The sequence below is a fragment of the Podarcis raffonei genome, chromosome 5 (assembly GCF_027172205.1).
Source record: "Podarcis raffonei isolate rPodRaf1 chromosome 5, rPodRaf1.pri, whole genome shotgun sequence".
Lineage (NCBI taxonomy): Eukaryota > Metazoa > Chordata > Lepidosauria > Squamata > Lacertidae > Podarcis > Podarcis raffonei.
Genome location: NC_070606.1, coordinates 11,224,707 through 11,241,071, shown reverse-complemented (window position 1 = coordinate 11,241,071; position 16,365 = coordinate 11,224,707). Strand labels below are relative to the sequence as shown.

The following is a 16,365-nucleotide window of genomic DNA, read 5'->3' as shown; positions in this document are numbered from 1 at the left end:
GTTCTTGGTATGAGCTTTCGTGTGCATGCACACTTCTTCAGATACATGTGTGCATGCACACGAAAGCTCATACCAAGAACTAACTTAGTTGGTCTTTAAGGTGCTACTGGAAGAGAAAATTTTTTTTTTGTTTTGACTATGGCAGACCAACACGGCTACCTATCTGTCACTTACTATCAGTAACCTTACACATACCGTTGGGAGTACTACCCATGCAATTCATTTCAGAGATGTGGAGAAATTTTTTTTTGCATATGCCCCCCCAATGAATTATGGCCCCTCACTTTTGTACAAAGAAAAAAAAGGGGGAGGGGATATTTATATTTTACACACACACACACACACACACACAGAGAGAGAGAGAGAGAGAGAGAGAGAGGTACATCGGGTTAAGTACTTAATTAGTTCCGGAGGTCCGTACTTAACCTGAAACTGTTCTTAACCTGAAGCACCTGAAGACGTACGACTGTACACACACACACACACACCGATAATTTTTAAATCAATCAATCCACAAAAAGGTATCATAAAGGAACTAAAAATATGGGAGGTACTGCAAAACTATAAGGGACTGAGAAAAGATAAAGGGAGAAAGGCATGTAGAAAATAAAAACAAGAACCAAGACAACTAATAGACTAGAAAAACTACAATATATTTGCACTTGTTCTAAGTAAGACACACACCTCTCTGCATAACAATTTGAATACAAATCATGAAATTTGATAATTTGTAATGTTGAGTTTCTTCCAGCTTAATTCAGCCTTGAGCACATATTACTATTACATTTTCAAACTTACCTGGCGTTTGAAACCGTAACTGCCATGCTCTCAGGAGCAAAGACAAAAGCCACAAGCTATGTGGCAACAAGCCACAGAAAGCCACAACACTGCACTACCGGATCTGGTCTTCACAGAACACAAAGCACAGGCATAGTCCATCTCAATCCCTAACCATAATTCAGAAGTTTTGGGCATATTTGCCACATTAAAGCTTTGCTTCAAGTGAAGATTTACACTGGATATCCACATTCTTCCTGAAGCAGAACGAAGATAGATTTTTCTTGTACAGTTGTACCTTGGAAGTCGAATGGAATCTGTCCATTTGACTTCCAAAACGTTTGGAAACCAAAGTGTGGCTTCTGATTGGCTGCATGAAGCTCCTGCATCCAACTGTAAGAACCATTGGACATTCAGCTTCCAAAATAACGTTTGAAAACCGGAACACTCACTTCCGAGCTTTGATCGTTTGGGAGCCAAGGCGTTCAAGATCCAAGGTACGACTGCAGTTTGCCACAACCACAAGTAAGGCAAAGGACCCCTGACCATTAGGTCCAGTCGTGACCGACTCTGGGGTTGCGGCGCTCATCTCGCTTTATTGGCCGAGGGAGCCGGCGTACAGCGTCCGGGTCATGTGGCCAGCATGACTAAGCTGCTTCTGGCGAACCAGAGCAGCGCACGGAAACACCGTTTACCTTCCCGCCTTACCTTACCTATTTATCTACTTGCACTCTGAGGTGCTTTCGAACTGCTAGGTTGGCAGGAGCAGGGACCGAGCTACGGGAGCTCACCCCGTCACAGGGATTCGAACCGCCAACCTTCTGATCGGCAAGTCCTAGGCTCTGTGGTTTAACCCACAGCGCCACCCGCGTCCCTACAACCTCAAGTAGCCTTTGTCAAATCTTCCTCATGCTATGCCCTAAATGCTCTTGCAGATGAGCAATACAGAGACATGCAGCATTATGGAATTGCAATGTCCATGACTACTTCACCCCTGTATTCAGTTCCAGTGAGAAGCATCTGAAGGCCTCTACAAAGGTTAGTTGCATCGTGGTGGATGACTGTATCTGCAGAGCCCTTGAGAGGCATCTTGGTACTGGCACATACCAGCATCTAAGCGTTTCACTATTCAGGCACACAATTAGCACCCAATCCTCCCTTCACAGATTCCAACCTGCAGCTCATAAACCAAACAGTGAAAAACAACATTCTCAAACGTAATTACTACGTAGAACAGAGTAACATGCTTTCCAAAACTACGCCTGGAACAGAATCACCAGAGAAGTCACCCTAAACTAGAAAGCCTGATATAAGGCTGGGACAGCTAAGGAAACAGAGGCTTGTTAAACAGAATTCAAAATGCAACAAAACAGCATGCAAGTATTTGAAATGAGTGAAAGCAAGCTAACAATACCTTTGAGATTTTAGGAAACAAAACTATGGTTTCAGAAAAGCATTTACCAGTTAGAAATGCTTTGCACGACTACGTTCAAGGGCAGCAATGACAGGAGTGTAAAAACCTTTCAGATCCTACAGTTTCCCCTAATCTAGCACTATCTGAGCATCACACATTGATGCTTAGGTACACAGGCAGCAACTGCTTAAGGCGTGCCCAATATGAGGGCTTGGAAAGCTACTGCCAATCAGACCTGGGCTTAGATAGCCAAGGAAATGACTAGTAGCAACTAATCCAGAGCCTGCTAAAAACATTCCTGTTTAGACAAGCCTGTCCAAATGCTTAAAACAGTTAAGGTCATTTTAATCTGTTTTAGTATTTTATCTTTCGTATGTTTTAAAGTTGGGTTGTAAATTTTTTATTTATTTTACTGTTATATCTTTTGTAAACCACTTTGAGGTTTTTACACTCAAGCCGTGAATAAATAAAAATAAAAATAAAATATCCAGCGAAATCGTTATTGAATCCTGCTGAGCAAGATCCTTTAATGGAGTCAATGAGCTTTAAACCTGGACTATAATGCATGTAAACTATGATTCAGCTATGTCCACCCCATGACTATTAACACATGGAAACAAATTTTTCGTATTACAAGTAAACCGTATTACAGGCTCCTGCAGCCTGTACATACAACAAAAAAACAAATCTCAGAATCTGTGTGTGTCCCCCCCTTCATTTATAAACTAAGGGTTGTATTTCACACTGTATAAGCGATATACTGCTCACACAACTGAACTTGCCCTTCTTCACCCTGCAAGCTCCCAAAAACTGTTCCATATTTTGAGGTTGCATGGGGAAAGGAGGGGGATTTCTGTTGCACAAGCTTCTAGTCTTCTAGTCTGTTGCACAAGCAGAACGGCAGCACTGGATACAACCCCTAGTCATATAATCTCTTAGATGAACTAATAAAAGTTCCTTGCAAAAAGTTAGTCAAGTAAATTTTAAGTTCTTCAAATTTATTCTTATTCAACCCCTTATACAAAGCCAAGCACCAACTTCGAAGTTTAAATGCGCCAAATTGCAAATAAAACCACACAGCTCTACAGGCCAACCAAAAAGCATGTTTTATCTGGCTTTAAATATTTATTAGCAGTAACCCAATTACTCTGGTAGTAATAACCTCTAGTCACCTTGCACAAGTGAGAGCTCGTTAAGTATTTTCAAAATGTTGCTTGGAGTAATAAAATAATCTTCCACTTCCAAACAGTGGAAAGCATGAAACACTGCTTAAAAGATTACATGCTTTGTCCAATATTTAATCTTATTTTGGACAATAATAAAAACCATGACGCCATTCGCTTTGGAGACTAAAAATGGGATCCAGGACAGACAGATTTCTTTAATTCTTCAGCTGTTTGCCATCCTCGCTGTTCTTCCATACAAAGGTCCAAGCCCTCCAGGACTTCAGTTCTGCCTTTACTTATTTATTTCTGGTGGCATTTTCCCCCTAGTTCCAGGAAGAGCAAAACATTTAAGGAAACCTGCTCAGTCATTCTATCAGTATTCTTTCAAACTGGATTCGCTATTGACTCATTTCATCCCATGGTCTCCGTAACTTCTTCAGATGTTTATCTTCTACAGAGAACTCAAATAAAGTAAGTGATGGTGAAATGCTGATTTCTTTACACGCAATCAGAAATGCTCCCCAAAAATAATTAATTCTAGCCAGATGGTACATGTCCAGTGAAGAGAGAATAGTGTCTTAATTAATATGCACCTGTTCAAGAATGCACATATTCTTGTTCTAAACAGGGGCTGTATAGAAAATGGCACCATGATACTTCAGAAAACAATTTGTTTTGGACAAGCCTAGCTCTCTAACAGTAACTTAACATCTGAACAGCAGATTTTACATTGGAGATCACAATATTCCCTTGACGTATTTATTTACCACCAGAACAGACTGAGCAAGCTAAGCCATGACTGGGTACACTATTTGAAACAAGAAAATGTCGTGTTATTCCAATAGACGTACTAGTAATGCAAAATTACAAACTGAAACGTCAAATCAGAGATAAATCTGGGAGATAAAAGCTCACAAAACGGGAATCTCTGCAACTGATAGGAAGTTTCAGAAATACTGTTGTTCTTGAAAACAGTGATCATCTCTTGCAGAGAAGAAGGCTTCAAATATTTATACTGTCATCATTCAGAGGATGACCACAATTCCATGTTACTGAAATTTTATTTCACACAAAATTACCTCTCCTATTGATATTCTTCAATCTCTGATCTCTAGCTGTAGTCTCAAAGCAGATTAGTGATCTAATCACACATTCCCTGAATATGATATACTCTTTGATTTACTTGAGGCTGAATTTTATTTCCATGCATATGTACAGTAGTATACTTTTGTGAAATGCCAAATTGAAATGCCTGTAAAAAGAGGAGCCACAAGGTCTAGAACCACTGCTAAGCATACAACTGAATAGTTTGCCTGTGTTTTAAAGGCATATCTTTATGGCATCCATAATCGTGGATTCTTCTTGCTAAAGGCCTACTAAACTGGCAAAGCCACATTGCACTCCTATAGAAGAGGGATGTTTTGGGAGTGGGGGAAATATAAATCACAAATATAGCTGCAACAATACGTAAAGGGCTACTCTGTCCTCAGAAAATCACCTCTAGAGCGATTCTGTGGTTTTTGCAATACTGGTAATCAAGTATGTGTTGGCTTACATTATTTTGTTTCACAAACAAAGCATCTTTACATACCTGCTTGGCTCAGCCAGACCGCCCAGATTTTGCTCTAGACATAATTAACTTTGGCCATGCCTCTTCACGGGCATACTAGTGAGCAATGTTAAGACTCAGTCACTCTGTATCTGTTGAAATATTAGCATTCATTTTAGATCACACAAAAACAAGGTTACCAAAAAAAACCAACAGAATGAGGGGAAAGAAATCAGAAACAGAAAGGACTAAAGGCCTAGTCCAGATCAAGAAAACACATGAAACATTCCCACAAACTTGAGAGCCAGCATGTTGTAACGTGGCAAAAATGTTGCATCTGGGTTAAATACTTGTTCACCATAAAACCCACTGTGTGACCTAGGAAAAGCTCTTCTCTCAGCCTAACCAAGGTCTACTGCAAAAATAAAGTGGGACAACCCCACGTATGTCACCATGAGATCTTTTCAGGAAGTCCAAGATATAGATCTAATAAATCAACTATTTACTTAATGACCCTATTTGATTTTGGCTCGAGAGTCTGTTAATTATAAAAAATATATTGATTTCTCTGGATCTCTGCTTCATATGCAAATTATTTTGAGTATATAAACCAGAGAAAAAGTAGCTCACTAGCATTTTATGCCTGCACACCTTGTCTTTGGCAAAGTCTAGAAAGCTTGCCATGATCAATCTGCTACAGAAACACACATAGAGCCTGGTGGTGCCTTAAAGACTAACTGATTTGTTGCAGCAAGACGTTTTCTAGACCAAAAGCCACTTCCTCTGATGCATGTCTGATCCAGAAAAGATCCTGCTACAACAGTCGCTCTTAAAACCTTAAGGAGCCACAAGATTCTTGTTACCAGGGCCATACCAGCTTCTTATCAGGGCCATACCAGCTCCCAGGAAGCGACAGGCAAGTGACGCCAGGGCCAAATTTCTCAAAACTGCCTCCCCACCATAGCCCCAAACCCAGCCTGCAGGAAAACTGACTCAAGTGGCTGAAACACCTTGCTACTATTTCCAAATGACACATAAGCAGCGCAATGGCAACTACTCATGGAGGTCCCTGTGCAACTAAGCGGGTAAGGAGGCCTAAGTAGTAAGTGTGAGAATAGAAGACTTTCCACCATACACTTTTAGGGCGCTCAGGAAATAAAAGGAAGGCTAGCCGAAAAGATCCTTCACAACCCCCATGTTCCTTTGATCAGTTTTCTGATCAGTCTTTTAAGACGTCCTTCCAATCCACACATATACCACCATTCATCGAAAGCCTTTCAGAAACAGGAGCACATCTCTTTATTTTAGAAAACACACACAATGAAAAATGGAAGAAGCATTGCTTAAGACTTAGTATACAGTGGAAAGTAAATTTATATAAAGTAAATTGTATATATGCAGCCTCTCACAAAATAAAATTTCCCACCAGCCATTTACTGCTACTGTGCGGGAAACAGGGTACCCATAATAACCCCTTTTGAATGTCCTCTGGATGTAATTGCTGAATACTTATGTAGGAACTGCCTCTGTACCTTGACTTCTGATTTTGTTTTTGTTTTTTCCTGCTCTGCATACTTTTGGGGGGCGAGTGGGTTACTGTTACCTGTTTTAGAACCCTAATAATAATAATAATAATAATAATTCCCACCAGCAACACTAATCAAAATTAAACAACCGGTTCCGATATGCCTGCCACCAATACCTGATCTAAAATTCAAAAACATTAAGTAAAATTGGGTGAGGGGGACAATCACAGAACTCAAAAGGAAAATAGATATGTGGTGCTCATTATCTAGAAGACTCAGTAGTAAGAAGGCAAGCACACAATTCACTATTATCTGCAGTGAAAGTTAGCTGTACAAGGTCAGTTACTTCCCAGGTATCCTTTGGAAAAAGCAGTATCAAGGGTCCCTTAAGTGGAAGGGTTATATGCTAGGATATTAAGCAGGAAAGTCTGTCAACTTTAGTTTTGTAGAGCTAGTTATTTGTCCATGCACGTCAGACGTTACTGTGGGATAACCAGCTTCATATAACCAACATGCTTAAGTCTAATTAATGCCAGAAGGGGTTAAGACCATAGAGTAAGCTGTCCTGCCAAGTTCAGCTCACCTTGGGAGGGACTAGGTAATCAAGCCTTTGTTCCCCTTCAGTCTACCGGATGAACTCGGCATGTGATTAAGATGGAGCTAAGCTAAACTGGAGCAACATGGCCCTCACAAGTCATTATTGTGTTCCTATACCAATAATCTCAGAACTTTACCACTTCCTAAGCCAAGTTTTACAATCTATGCAACTTTTCTCCCTGATGTATTTGAAAAGCACATGAACCTTACCTTTGGAGAGTGTTGGTAAACAATTTTTAACTTATTAACATGTTGGTTTTTCCTATGCTGAGGGAAGAGGGGACTATTTGGAACTCACTTGGAAAGAAGGTCTAACAGCCTATTTTCCATGCTTTGCTTTGCTGCATATTTTGTGATTTTCAACTTGCATTTTCAACTTGCATCTTAGCATCCAGGAATTCTCCTTTTATACCTATATATTTTCCTTGAACCAGCAGACACAACATAACTTTACCTTGTACGATGAGTAAAGCCTGTAATGAACAGAGATCACTGGCCTATTTGAAGAGGCAATTGTGGCTTCTCCTAGCCTTCCCTTGACCAAAGCATTTCACAAATTTACTTGGATCACAGTACAAAAGCTTACATTCATTATTAAATATCCATCATGATTATTCTAAATGTTGCAGTTTCTTTTGAACTAAAATTTCCAGTACGGTTACAGTTGCTGAGTTTCTAATTTTACCAGTTTCAGTTACCTGATTTTTTAAATAAATAAAAATAAGCAGGCAGAAATCTGTAGTTTTTATCAGAAAGCAATATTTCTCTTCAGAATATGTGTACTAAAACACAAAATCCTCAGTTTGAAAATCCCAAAATACAAATAACAAAAAGAAAAAAGAAAAAAAACATGGGGGGGAAGGAGCAAACTAGGATTTTTCTTTCTTCATGTTTTATATGAGCTTACAATGAACAGGAGTGGGAGTATTAGGACACTCAAAATAGTTCCCCAACCAAAAAGCTATTTCTATGTATTGGAAAAGTCAGTCAATTGTTACAAGGTACCTTTCATGGCCACTAAAAGGGGCAATTGCCACTACCATTTCTTCTTACATGAAATAAAGTTAAATATTAGTTTTGCCATTGATTATTCCCCACCCCATAAGGCAGACTGGTGGGAGGGAATGCGCAGGGCGAACGAGAGCACTCCTCATGCTTCGAAAGGCAAGAGTTATCAATATCCACTCACTCTTTCAATTCTATGAAATGAACGCCTCCCTTTCTTTTAGAATGGCAATGGCACCCACCTGAGAGGTACCAATATACTGGCCCTGCACTTCGAAGTCTAAAAGACATCTGAAGGCAGTCCTGTTTAGGGAAGTTTTTAATGACTGATGTTTTAATGTGCCATATTTTTCCATGTATTAGACGAGGTTTTTTGACTCAAAAATCATTTCAAAAAACAGGGGTCGTCCAATACACGGGGTGTTTCCTGCCCACAGCTGCATGGGGGGGGGGAGAAGCTCAACAACTTTGGGCCATCTCCCCTCATTTTCTTAAAACTGAGTTGCTAAAAATAAGGGGGTCTTATACATGGAGGCGTCTTATAGACGGAAAAATACAGTATTTTTAATCTCTAGATAGAAGCCGCCCAGAGTGGCTGGGGAAACCCAGCCAGATGGGCTGCGTATAAATAATAAATTATTATTATTATTATTATTATTATTATTATTAGCCATCTGCAAAGGTGAAGGTGCACCATAATCCATGAACTTCTCTGTTCAATTTTTTCAAATATCTACTATACTGTTGAAGTATCGCAATATTCCCACTGGGTTTTTTCCAGACACTTGCCTGCCATTAAGTTCCAGATTAAATAATTGACACTGTTATCGTTTGCTTTCTGTTAACAACATGAAGCCAGTGTTTGTTCTCAAACTTAAGCACAGTTTGATACACACACACCTGTAAGGATGTACGGCTGTGTTCCGCTTTGCATTCAAGTTATGGAATGCATCCTTCATGGCAGTCTCTAAAGTCAGGGGAAAGTGTTGTCTGTTGCCTCTGAAGAAGTTTCATTTCTCCACTCATTTCTCCAGTCAGAAGTTAAGAGAGTTTAGCAAATTAGAAGAAACAACTACAAAAGAAAAATGCAGTAGAAACATAAATCCATTTTTATGTGTATGTCGTGGTTTTGGCTCTCACAGTATCCCAGAAACAAAAGATAAAAGTCAAGTAGATGTAAAACTCAAACATGCTATATTTACAGAATACATTAAGATCTATATAACCGAAGCAGCGCACACTGTGGTTGAAAACAAGGTTAAAAAGAAGTGACACCAGCCAAGGAAATCAGCCTCAATGCAATAAGAATGCAGGCAAATGGGAGAAATGTTTTATTTTATATCAACCTATTTTATATAAAATACCCCCCCCCCGGTACACCCACCTTCAAAACAAAACAAATTATTCCCTTTCAGTCGTTTGCTGACTTTTTTCTGGTTCGTTGCTGTACACCCTGGTATCAAACATGTCTGAAGACCCAGAAGCTGCCTGAACTGACCATAAATACTCATGTGTTGCAGAATATACAGAATGGAACAACTGCCCTCATGTAGCGTTTCAAAAATGAGATTAGGATTTTTGTTTCTTTTGTAAATACTGAGAGACTTTGATCCATTGTTTCTGTTGCCATAATTGTAATGTGCAGAGACACCACAAGAAACATCCTTCAAGGAACCTCAACTCAACCTAGTCATTAGAATACCAAGTGAGCTGGGAAATCCATCTCAAGCAAAGCAACAACGGGGGAAAAACACACCAAGGTGTGGATAACTGAGACAGGAATAACCAGCTAAACAAATATAAGATGGGGGACACCAGGCTTGTCAAAAAATCTAGGGGTCTTAGCAGACCGCAAGCTTAACATGAGTCAACAGAGTGATGAAGCAGCAAATAAAGCTACCGTATTTTTTGCTCTATAAGACTCACTAAAAAGTAAGGGGAAATGTGTGTGCGTCTTATGGAGCGAATGCAGGCTGCGCAGCTATCCCAGAAGCCAGAACAGCAAGAGGGATTGCTGCTTTCACTGCGCAGCGATCCCTCTTGCTGTTCTGGCTTCTGAGATTCAGAATATTTTTTTTCTTGTTTTCCTCCTCCAAAAACTAGGTGCGTCTTGTGGTCTGCTGCGTCTTATAGAGCGAAAAATACGGTAACTGCAATTCTATGCAATTAGCAGAAGTATAGTGAACTGAGCTGGACCCTGAGATCATCTGAGACCCGTTTTTGTGTGCCACGTCTGCAAGAGGAGGAGCGAATTCTGCAGAAAACAGAATCAGGATTCAAAATGGAATCCTTAACGGATTGCAGAACTGGGCCTAAGCCCAAAAATGAATTTTAATAGGGACAAATGTAAGGTTCTGCACTTAGGCAGGAAGAACCAGATGCACAAATTTAAGATGGGGGACACTTCACTTTATACATGTGAAAAGCATCTAGGGGTCTTAGTGTACCACAATCTTAACATGAGCCAACAGTGTGATGCAGAAGCAAAAAAGCTAATGCTATTCTAGGCTGCATCAATAGAAGTACAGTGGTACCTCGGGTTACATACGCTTCAGGTTACATACGCTTCAGGTTACAGACTCCGTTAACCCAGAAATAGTGCTTCAGGTTAAGAACTTTGCTTCAGGATGAGAACAGAAATTGTGCTCTGGCAGCCCCATTAGCTAAAGTGGTGCTTCAGGTTAAGAACAGTTTCAGGTTAAGAACGGGCCTCTGGAACAAATTAAGTACTTAACCTGAGGTACCACTGTATAGTGTCCAGATCAAGGGAATAGTAATAGTACCACTCATTTCTGCCTTTGTCAGACCACACCTGGATATCTGTGTCCAGTTCTGGGCACAATTTAAGAAGGATATTGACATGCTGGGATGTGTGCTGAAGAAGGCGACCAAGAATATCAATGGTCTGGAAACCAAGCCTTATGAGGAATAATTGAAGGAGTTGGGTTTATGTTTAGCCTGGAAAAGAGGAGCCTGAGAGGAGATACGATAGCCATCTTCCAATATCCAAAGGGCTGTCACAAGGAAGATGGCACAAGCTTCTTTTTTCCTGCTCAGGAGGGTAGGACTCAAACCAATGGTTTCAAGTTGCAAGAAAGGAGATTTTGACTAAACATATATCACTGAAACCAAGTATGCTTCCTTTTACCGCCAACACAGAACATGGGAAGAACCAAGGCATGTTGAGGATTAATTGGTTCTTGAGTATGGTTTTTTTTATAGATGTATGGTTTTGTTGTTGCTTCACAAGAAACTAAATCTTCTGGACCAGAAGGTGTGGCAAGTGGCTTTTACACCAAGACCAAGATCTGGAGATTCTTAAATACATGCACTTCCCAATTTTCTACATGCATCACTTCCCACACTATGACAAAGACTGGTCCCAATTCCAGCTTTTAGGAGAGTAGTAGGCAATAGAGAAGGCTGCTACTGAAAATAATTACTCCTAATTGCTGTGCAACTGAAGCTCCCTGGACAACTCCTGAGATGCACAGGCCATCATGTCATCACTAAAGGTGGAGCTGGGATTACATAATTTACTTTCCTAAATTTCCTGTGTTACAGCCCTGTGATCCCTGGATGAAAGGCAGTATAGAAATTTAATAACCTAAAAATTAACCATCAACTTCACCCCAATACCACTGCTGCATCTCCATAGGAGAAAAGACAACAAACCAAGAGACTGGATATCAATAACCCTCCAATTGTGAAGCGCACAGTGATTATTTCTTTCCACCCCCCTGCTCCACATTGTGAAAACAACAGCAACAAAACATTGGGGCAACTTGATGCATATTAAAATCTCTAACTGCATAATTTATAATATAGCACAGGGGGTGGGGTGGGGGAGAACACACACAAAACTGGGAAACCAGGAATTCCCCCTCCAAACTTTGATTTGCTACATTCAACTCCTAATGTTTGACAGCAAGCGAAACAAAAACCAGTTTGCCAACTTCATACACACTATGAACATATGCTGTTCCACATTTCAAGCTCACCTAAGTCAGCGTTCTTTTTTTCTCACTTCTTCTCATGGTCCACTCAACAACTCTCAGGCAAACCTGCCTCTCACAGCTGTTGTAAGGATACAGGAAGTGGTACAAAATGCATGAAAAGGTACCAAATCTTGCTTCCTTTAACCAAAGTGATGCATCTTTGTACAGGGACAGGATTTGTTCTCTGCCTGCCCTCCCAAAATAGCAGAATGCAAAATGCTTACAGATTTATTTTTTCCACAAATGCTATATTTTTTTCACGGGGTGGAGGATTCTTTAACAACCCTCTACACTTACTGTGTAGTGAAATCTGCAGAAAATGAGAGTATCTGATCTGAAATCAAGATTGCAAAGAGACAGAAGCCACTGGCCAGAAATGAAATGCAAAGGAGGGGGAAACTGCAGCTTTTTAGGACTCCAGGGATTCCTGGTGTCTAGACAACTCGCCCATCAATCACAGCTCTGACTCTACCTATTATCTAAAAGGCAGGAGGAGCTTAAAAAGCTAAGACTTGCCTGCTGTTTTGCTTTAGGGGTCTGATAAGACAAGAAAGAAAGAAAGAAAGAAAGCTAAGAGTCTGGGGCCCTGTTGGCTTTAGGCTTGGTACATGAGCACCCCCCTCTCAACAGCCCTGGCTCTTGGATTCTAACTTGCCACTAAAGTCTCAAGTGGCTTCTGTGACCAGCAACATTTAATGCCCAGGTACAGCCACTTCTGTACCTGGACCATACCTGCAGAGCTGGACCATAAAGAAGGCTGATCGCCGAAGAATTGATGCTTTTGAATTATGGTGCTGGACGAGACTCTTGAGAGTCCCATGGACTGCAAGAAGATCAAACCTCTCCATTCTTAAGGAAATCAGCCCTGAGTGCTCACGGGAAGGACAGTTCCTGAAGCTGAGGCTCCAATACTTTGGCCACCTCTTGAGAAGAGAAGACTCCCTGGAAAAGATCCTGATGTTGGGAAAGATGGAGGGCACAAGGAGAAGGGGACGACAGAGGACGAGATGGTTGGATAGTGCTCTCGAAGCTACCAGCATGAGTTTGACCAAACTGCGGGAGGCAGTGGAGGACAGAAGTGCCTGGTGTGCTCTGGTCCAGGGGGTCACGAAGAGTCGGACACGACTAAATGACTAAACAACAACACAGCCACTCCTGGACCAGCCTGGCCTCAGTTGTCCATGGTCTAGTGACCACCTGCTTAGGCTAGAAAAATGTGATCTATTATGGGGCTGTCCTGTAAGATGGGCCGCAGGCTGAAGCTAATACAGATAGTAAGCGGGGCAGTCCAATGGGACCACATGTCACTAGCTGTCACAGATCCCACCTCACTAACTGCTCCCAATTAAATATAGCGGGTCCACCTCACTGTCTGCTAATTAAATTAATGTCTACAATTTGCCACATGCTATCTGGTTGGGGGTCTTGTGTGAGGGAAACTGTATTCCATTTTGCAGCCTGCTGTTCAGTGTGGATTTGGCATGTCGAAAGTCCGCTTTGGGGCCTAATCTGGCCGCCAGTCGGTTTAATCCGGTCCCTGTGGCAGTTTATTTCCTGGGGTAAAATCCCCCCAAAAAGCTCAACAACTTAAATCTCCCCCCCAAAAAAGGTTAGCCCTCACACATGTTCACTTCATCAGATCTGGCCCTCTTTGAAAAAAGTTTGGGCACCCCTTACTTGAGAAGTAAGGCACTCCTGGAAATAGAAGGACATGACCCAAGGTTCGGATGGCTTGGATATTTGCAGTATGACAAAGTTAAATTTAACGTGGACTTAAAAAGTTACTTTATTAGAAGTGCCATATTAAGAATCCAGAATAAATATAAACTTGGGGTTGTACCAAAAGACACCTTTATGGATTTCATCACGAGAAGTCTTCTACAGAAAAGAGGTAACAGGCAAAGAGAAATGGACAAAATACCAAGAATTATTAGAACTGCATCAAGGAGAATATAAAATTAAAACAAGGGAATAACAAATAGTGGAAGGTTATAATCTTAAGTGGTTTTCTTATATGCAATCAGCAGAGAGGTTTAAATTGGATAAAAAGACTTTTGGTACAGAGGATGTAATTTCGGACTTTGAAATTCAACTGTGTACTGATTATGAACATGTTACTGTGAACACATATAAACTTTTTTGAAATTTGAAACAGAAGAAGTTAATGTATGTTTAAATGGGTATTAGTGCAAAACCACAACTTGGTACAGCCCGTAGTGTTCTACTACTGATGGCATACTGGGCAGATCAGTATTTTTCAATTTCTGTCAACTGTTAATTTAGCTAATGTGCTGGAATATTTTTTTAAAGGAGCTCAAAGTTCAAGACAGAAACCTCTACATGAATGAAGATCTCATGTATACTATGAAATCTCTCTAAAGCATAACTAAATGAAGTCATTTATCTCTATTGTATGAAGAAGATTCCCCCATTCAGAGTTTAGCTATTGTTGGATCACAGGCTGCTCAAATCTCCAAAAACTTCACAAGCAGTAAAATTTACAAGTTTAAGACTGATCTGTTTTTATTTTAAAGAAAGTCATACTTGCTGCTTGTAAACTTTAACATGTAGCAGTAACTCCTTTCTCATGAACACAAACAGGTTGTTTGAGCTCCGAATCTTGATGCCTTTCTAAGAATAAAGAGATCCAGTTTGCTTACATAGTCCACACATTTTGTTATATGCGACCATTTCAAGGCTGTTGATATTTACAAAGTAATTGTTACTACTTTGCCAGCAGACTGCCCCCCCCAATCCCTTTAAAAGGTAAAGGTAAAGGTACCCCTGCCCGTACGGGCCAGTCTTGACAGACTCTAGGGTTGTGCGCCCATCTCACTTAAGAGGCCGGGGGCCAGCGCTGTCCGGAGACACTTCCGGGTCACGTGGCCAGCGTGACATCGCTGCTCTGGCGAGCCAGCGCAGCACACAGAAACGCCAATCCCTTTAGCTTACTTTAAATAAACTGATAATAACCCAATTCCCATTTTGTGGTTAATTTTAAGGAATATTTTCCAAATGGCGAAGCAGAAACAGTAAAGATTCTAGCATTATGATCACCAAAATGTCAACAGAAATTTAGGGAACAATAGCAAGAAAAGTATGGTTAGCACCCACCTGAAATGCACATCTGTGTAGTGCGAGTGAGCCTGTTGGGATGGGCCTCAAGACCCAATGGTAGAAAGAAAGATGTTAAAATTATTTTTGTATGCCACAACTGCTGCCCGTATCTTGTTAGCTAAAAAGTGGAAAACCCAAGAATTACCAACAATAGAAGAATGGCAGATGAAGATGATGGATTTTTCGGAGCTAGCCGACCTAACCGCAAGAGTCCGCGACCAGAAGGAGGAGAAGTATCAGGAAGAGTGGATTAAATTTCATGATTATCTAGCTAAATTTGTTAAGTCAAATTAACTGAAAACAGCTTGCACATACTTAATTGTCTTAGGATTTTATTTATGTTAAGTGATGAATTAATATTTTTAATTCCATAGATTATGAAGATTTAAGGATGTTAATGTCTAAGTTAAATTTTATAAGAATTGGGATTGGAAAACCGTTAAAAGGACATGCAATGAAATTCAACCAAGGGGAAGCGAGGAAGTCACTTAACAAAGTTAATAACTGTAATTTTCAATAAGGCTATGATTTATGTTTGTCTTATGTGTTTGTCCGTTTGTTTATAATATTGTGAAAACTAATTTTAAAAAATTTCGGGGGGGGGAAAGACCCAATGGTAGAGTGAAGGCAGGGAAGAGACCATGGGAAGGAGGCTGTGATCCCAGAATTCCTCTGTCTACACACTCATCAAGCAGAAATCAGGCACTAAAACTCAGACCATTATGAATAAAGAAACAATAGCGAGAAGAAAACAAAATTCTCCTTCCCAAAGTGAAAGATTAAAAATTTGCCTTGAGGTGGGACTTAAAATTGCATAAATGAGGTAGGGATCGCAGTCAACACTTAATACTTTGTCGCAGTTGGTTAACAGAATGTGTCCCCAACAGGCCAACTCACAACTCGCACAGATCTACATTTCAGGTCGGTGCCAACCATACAATCTCATGAAGTGGGAGTTTGACTGTTGGGCTGGACAACAGCTAATCCCAACTAGGGCAGGACCCTGACTGCAATTACATGTGACAATTAACACGGAAGGACCAGTCCTTATGACCGCTCAGTCCGAGTAAAAAATGCATAGATTGCATGCCACGGAAAGCACTGAAATCAGAAACCAGCCTGGCTGTGGTTACAGACACTATAAAATGGACTTCGGGAGATATGAGCCTTAAGGATGTTTTGCGCAGCAACTCAATCAGTGGCTTTCGAACACCAA

At 40.6% G+C, this 16,365-nt stretch overlaps 1 protein-coding gene across 5 annotated transcripts in view; it reads right to left on the bottom strand.

Annotated features, from left to right (window-relative positions):
* The window catches only part of TSC22D1 (TSC22 domain family member 1), a 65,134-nt gene that overhangs the window by 35,668 nt on the left and 13,101 nt on the right, over positions 1-16,365 (bottom strand). Inside the window, exons 2-4 of one of the 5 annotated variants that reach the window (XR_008330387.1) lie at positions 8,935-9,106; positions 4,949-5,058; positions 3,108-3,680 (exon numbers count right to left, since the gene is read on the bottom strand). The exons of 3 other annotated variants lie outside the window; for them this stretch is intronic. The gene's annotated coding sequence lies outside the window, so the exon portion shown is untranslated. Of the gene's footprint in view, positions 1-3,094; positions 5,059-8,934; positions 9,107-16,365 lie in introns of those variants that run through there. One more of the 5 variants, XR_008330386.1, reaches the window with a different exon arrangement.